Genomic DNA, 6,109 nt, shown 5'->3' with positions numbered 1-6,109 from the left:
AGCAGCAATAGTAGTAGTAGTAGTAGTAGCAATAGCAGTAGTAGTAGCAGCAATAGTAGTAGTAGTAGTAGTAGTAGCAGTAGTAGTAGTAGCCATAGTAATAGCAGTAGTAATAGTAGCAGTAGCAGCAATAGTAGCAGTAGTAGCAGTAGCAGCAATAGTAGTAGTAGTAGTAGTAGCAGCAGCAAGAGTAGTAGTAGTAGTAGCAGCAATAGTAGTAGCAGTAGTAGCAATAGCAGTAGTAGTAGCAGCAATAGTAGTAGTAGTAGCAATAGCAGTAGTAGTAGCAGCAATAGTAGTAGTAGTAGTAGCAGCAGCAGCAGCAATGGCAGTAGTAGTAGTAGCAATAGCAGTAGTAGTAGCAGCAATAGTAGTAGTAGTAGCAATAGCAGTAGTAGTAGCAGCAATAGTAGTAGTAGTAGTAGTAGTAGCAGCAGCAATGGCAGTAGTAGCAGTAGTAGTAGTAATAGTAGCAGCAATAGTAGTAGTAGCAGTAGTAGCAATATCAGTAGTAGTAGCAGCAATAGTAATAGTAGTAGTAGTAGTAGTAGTAGTAGTAGTAGCAATAGCAGCAATAGCAGTAGTAATAGTAGTAGTAGCAATAGCAGAAGCAATAGCAGCAATAGCAGTAGTAGTAGCTGCAATAGTAGTAGTAGTAGTAGTAGTGGTAGTAGTAGTAATAGTAGTAGCAGCAATAGTAGTAGTAGTAGTAGTAGCAAGAGTAATAGCAGAAGCAATAGTAGGCCTAGTAGTGGCAGCAGCAGAAGTAATAGTAGTGGCAATTATAGTAGTAACAGTAGTAGTAGTAGTAGTAGCAACAATAGTAGTAACAGCAGCAGCAGCTGTAGTAGTAGTAGTAAAAGCAAGAATAGTAGTAACAGCAGCAGTAGTAGTAATGGTAGTAGTAGTAGTAGTAGTAGTAGTAGTAGTAGTAGTAGTAGTAGTAGTAGTAGTAGTAGTAGTAGTAGTAGTAGTAGTAGTAGTAATTTTATTATACCACACTGTCAACTACAGAGTTTATTCGGTGTAGAAATCCAACGTGGTAATAGGGATGCCTTCATTACGGACAGGTGTCTTTCCGTGCCATAAATCTACTACAACGGCCTTCTATCTTTACTAGGGGAAACCATGCAAAGGACTTCATCGCTCTTTAATCTCATCGCCCACGGCCACGAACCTCGAATCCAACGGCCACCAGTGTAACCGCACATCCACTGACGACAGCTGGTGCCGTTAAATGTATATTGATATTTTAATAGCAGTGCATATATACGAGAGAAACTGTAATTCCTTTTAATGAGTAAGGAAGTAGCGATGGGACTATCAAGAAGCGTTGAGGATGATTTTTTAAATTGCTAAAAATATATCGATATAGCGATGTTTCGAAAAGTAGATTTATATCCACATTAATATAAAACATAAAGAGACACGAGTATCCTATCCGAAGACAAAGGTAGCTTGCAAAATTCGGAACGCTGTAATTTCAGTATTTCATCAGTAACGAAAAATAATTCAATCCCAGCTCTTCTTTTAAAATCCACCATTTCGAAGATTAGATGCTCTTCTTTTTTTTCATATCCAAAAAGGAGAAAGGTCTAGGAGTATTCCATTCGTCGGTGCCTTTGAAAGTGGGCAAATGCACCTATTTCTGACAGCGGGTTTAGCCATTCAGCCGTTTATAATGGCCTCATCGAATAGAATATCCCTCTCAAAGATTTTTTCTTTCATCTGAAGACAAAGGTAATTACATGGAAACTTCGAATCATCGGGGCAATTAAATATGACTAAATGACGACGAGTTTGCCATTTAACCATTTCTAACAGCTAATTGAATAGGATACCGTTCTCAGAGTTTTTCACTTTAAAGTAAAGAGAGATTCAACCTTCCAAATATTCAATATTTTATTAGTGAGTTTCGGATAAAGTAGCTGTATCAGGATAGCATCCTTAGTCCGTGCGTTTTGTTTACAAAAATTAACTAGTCGCGCGTCCCGCCGTCGGCAATAGTGACGACGTATATTCAGTTCCTATCGGCTGTACTGTCCATTCACTGATGTTTTAGCTAGGGAGTGATAGCGCCCTTCCCAGTAGGTAGAGTTTCAGCTAGTGGAAGGGGGTAGTGTTTACTTAGTCTGAAGTAAGTCAAGGTCCTATCCTATACACAGCTATACAGCCTATCCTGATACAGCTACTTTATCCGAACCTTATTTATTAGCAATGAAAAAACTTTCAACCTCAATAATTTCTCTTGCACCCATCCCGACTTTAGAATTCTCTTTCGCGTGAGATCAGAGACTGTCGAACCCTTACGACGTTTCATAATAAGCTCAAAAAGTTGTTAGATGGAGATACACATGTTTATTATTCTTATGCCTGTGTGTAAGCTAGTGTTCCATATTAATTTAGTATACTTTTTTTTTTGTTCCTTTAGAATTTAGCTTAAGATAATATATTCTTATTTGTAGTAGGCCTATTGTTTCGTTAACTCTCTGTACCGGTACGTTATTTTTCTGTATTACTGTGTATTCTACATTATGAGTAATAATTTCATTGTATTTTACAAATTACCTTCTACCTCAGGATCATTTAAGGTGAGGAGAAGACCTGATAGCCTTAACTTCATCCTAATGAATAATAATTCCAATTCTCTTAAAAATTCTTCGTTTCGAAGATTGGATTTGCCTTTATTTTCATCCCACTTGCTCAAACCACTGCAAATGTATTACATCAACGGTGACCAAAACTCGAACTGCAGTATTTACATGGGACAGACAGCCTATGAAGTAAGGAGACAGAGGAAAGGTAGTTGGCATGAAAACTACAACCAGTGGTGGTTCCTGTACTAACATCTTGATCAATCCCGCGGATAAAAATCTCAAACTTTGCTGTATCAGTAATGTCACTGCTGTCATCAAGAGCCAGTGAATAATATACGATTTTTCTTGGTTCTTTTTCTAACCTCCTTCTTGAATACAATCAGGAATTTTCTAAATTCTTCTCTCGATACTTAGTCGAGAAATTCGTAGTTTTTCAAAATTAAAAACTTCATATGGACAAGTTATTTAAGCTATTTTATTCATTACTCTTTTGAGAAATTCTGTTCTATTAAAAGGCTTTAGAGCACGAGATATTTCAAACCCCATTAGGTAGCCGACTTCCTTACATTAATTTATCTCATCTTTCTCTTCCTGGCTATGATTTAAGACATGTCAATCCCTGGGGTTTAATAGTTCGTTGGCACATAATATTGAATCAGTTTTGCTACAATATTATTATTAAATGAATAACTAATAAATAGTTATCCCATCTAAAGATTAAGAAGATTAAAATTGAGATAAAACCTAATAATTGTATCCTTCCAGGGAGAAGATCTAAAAATATCAATATTCATGCACATACAGAAGAATTATAGAGACACATGCTTAGTGGTCAGTAATAGTAATAATAATAATAATAATAATAATAATAATAATAATAATAATAATAATACATTATTCAGTGTGGCAATTAATGGTTCTATATACTCCTAATTGAACCGTTGAGCAAAGTAAACATATTACATTTTGTCCGACAGAACAACAAAGAAATTCTCCTTCTCATTCTTTACGAAACCACCTCTTACTGCTTGTAGGGACAGAGTTTGTAGAGCGACATGATATCGCCATTTTTTGCCTTCAGTTCGTGAATGAAACACACAGCAAAGAACAGGAAACTCCTCGTACCCGTTTGAATGTCTGTGATTACACTATGTAATCACAAACAACGCCCGCTTTGGTCACCGCTGGTTTAGACATTTAGCCCTATATAACAGTCCGCGTCAAATGGGAAACCCCTCTCATAGCTTCTTTACCTGAAGACAAAAGTAAATCGATATTCGTCATGATTTTAACAGGCCTAACTCATCAACAGTGGGCGGAATTCAACGCAAATAACTCTTAAATGAAACTGATATTTTAGTGAAGAATAACGTAACATAACCTAAACTATTCATTGTTCAGAGATCGGCACAACATCAAGAGGGCTAGCCATCTTGCACAACATCCAACACGTGAAAAAAGTTGACAATTATAAGATAATTACAAAATTATTAAAATTACGTATTGTTATTATTTCACGCGTGCTGAAACAAAAGTTACGTAATTATATCTTCACGATGTACATTGAGGAAACCAAAGTAGCCTGCTAGGCACAGGGATTTAACACTGGAAATCAGTTTTTCTCAAATACTCTGTCTCCTGTTCATTTTACGGAAATTTTACAGTATGCTGGAAGTAGGTCTATATATTTTTAAGAATTAAAAAATGAATCAGAATGCAATAACAAATGTATTTCTTATTTACTGTTAGAGAAAAAATTGTAAAGTTATTACTATTATTAGTTTTTACAGCAGTAATTTTGTTTCAATGATGTGCACCATGATTCATACGAGTTCTCTACAATCGTAACTCACAATATTCAAGAACTTATTTTTTGGAAATTAAGCAAAAGCTTACATCTCACTAATTACCATTTGGCAATAATTATTTTAAATATACCATCTATTATAATTTAAATTTTAATGACTGTTTGTAAGTAAAACAGTTTGTTTTATATAATTTTATGAATTATTAAAGAATAAATATATTTTTTTATATTTTGTCTAATAAAAATATTACAATTTTTATAATAAATGAGGGTCAAGAGGTAAAAAAGTCGTTATTAATAATTATTATTCTACAATGTTTTTTTTGTTGGATATTATTATTATAATACTTTCATTAATTTTATGTCTTTCATTTTCATTAATTTTTGCTCATTTTGATTATTTTAAATAGTATTGTGATATTTCTACCACAGCCCCAAGCAACAGTGTGAAACTGATGTTAAATACAACATAAATAAAAACAAGTGGCTGTAGAAGAAACAAATATAAAATAAGGTAAATGAAATTACATTTTATACTTTTATTTAATTAATTTCTGTGAACTTATTACTAAATCAAATAGCTGTAAGTGCAGTTCGATGTATATTTAGACACTTTATAATGTTGCCCTTGTAAAAATTTTTGTGTGAAACCTACAGGGAAGGTAATATTTATAAATAACTGTTTTTTCAAGTTAAATGCCTCTGTCCTGTAATTTGATTTCTAGTGTATATACCGCAATGAATTTTTACTTTGAAATTAAGTGAAAAAAAAACAATATGTCAAAAATTGTATATCTCTGGTGTTCGGGTAAAGGGGGATGTCCTTTTTTTGTGTGTGCAGATGGGGTTTTGTTCCCCAGGTGAACACACAAGTTAAATTATATTAGTGGGTGTGGAAAAATAAAAAAAAAACACTAGCATTTGATGTGTTTCACTTGTGTAGAAAATTATTTTCAATAAGGGTCCGAAGTTTAATTTTCATTTATCTCCAAACTTATTTTTTTATTTTTTTAACTTATCTCCCTTTACCCAAACAACACAGATATATTTTGCTGCTTTCAGAGTATGATAAGTGTTTTAGTCAAAATAAATGTAATTATTGTCGTCATTGTTGCTAATTAATGAAGTATCGCAGGACTTACTTGGTGGTGACTTGGCGCGTACAAGCCGTCTCATCACTACGCGCGGTGGTGCCGACACGGATCCGCCGCACGTGCGATGTCTGCATGCACACTGCCGAGCGGCGGCCGCGGCAAATATTATATACGACCCGCGTGGGGTGGAGGCGAATGTGGCCTCAATACAGGCGATTGGTTCGCTCACGGAGTCAGTCCACTTACTAATTACTCCAAAAACATGCACCTTCCAAGCACAGCGTGTTTACATTGTCAAACAAATGCCGGCTGCACGGCGCTCCAGCCTACTTCGTGCTCAACACAAACGCCCCTCGGTCCACACAGCACACACATATGACGGCGAGCTGCTGTCACAGGCTATTGCTTCTGATGCGAGTCATTCGAAGAAACAACAGCACCACATTGCTAGCATGTGAAAAAGATGAATGGATGGACGGACGAATGAACGAAAGAAAAAATTAACGAAAGAACGAATGGATTAATAAAGGAATGAACGAAGAAGAAAGAAAGAAAGAACAAAGTAACGAATGAAGGAATGGAAGAAAGAACGTACGAGTGAAAGAACGTAT

The 6,109-nt window shown here is 35.3% G+C and overlaps 1 protein-coding gene across 1 annotated transcript in view; it reads right to left on the bottom strand.

Annotated features, from left to right (window-relative positions):
* Positions 1-5,680, bottom strand: part of LOC138712191 (serine protease 33-like) — an 83,996-nt gene extending 78,316 nt beyond the window's left edge. The window contains exon 1 of the mRNA XM_069843698.1: positions 5,547-5,680. The gene's annotated coding sequence lies outside the window, so the exon portion shown is untranslated. The remainder of the gene's footprint in view (positions 1-5,546) is intronic.
* Positions 5,681-6,109: the final 429 nt, after the last annotated feature.

The sequence above is a fragment of the Periplaneta americana genome, chromosome 13, assembly GCF_040183065.1.
Source record: "Periplaneta americana isolate PAMFEO1 chromosome 13, P.americana_PAMFEO1_priV1, whole genome shotgun sequence".
Classification (NCBI taxonomy): Eukaryota; Metazoa; Arthropoda; class Insecta; order Blattodea; family Blattidae; genus Periplaneta; species Periplaneta americana.
The sequence above is the reverse complement of the archived record's forward strand: the minus strand, read 5'-3'. Positions and strand labels throughout refer to the sequence as shown.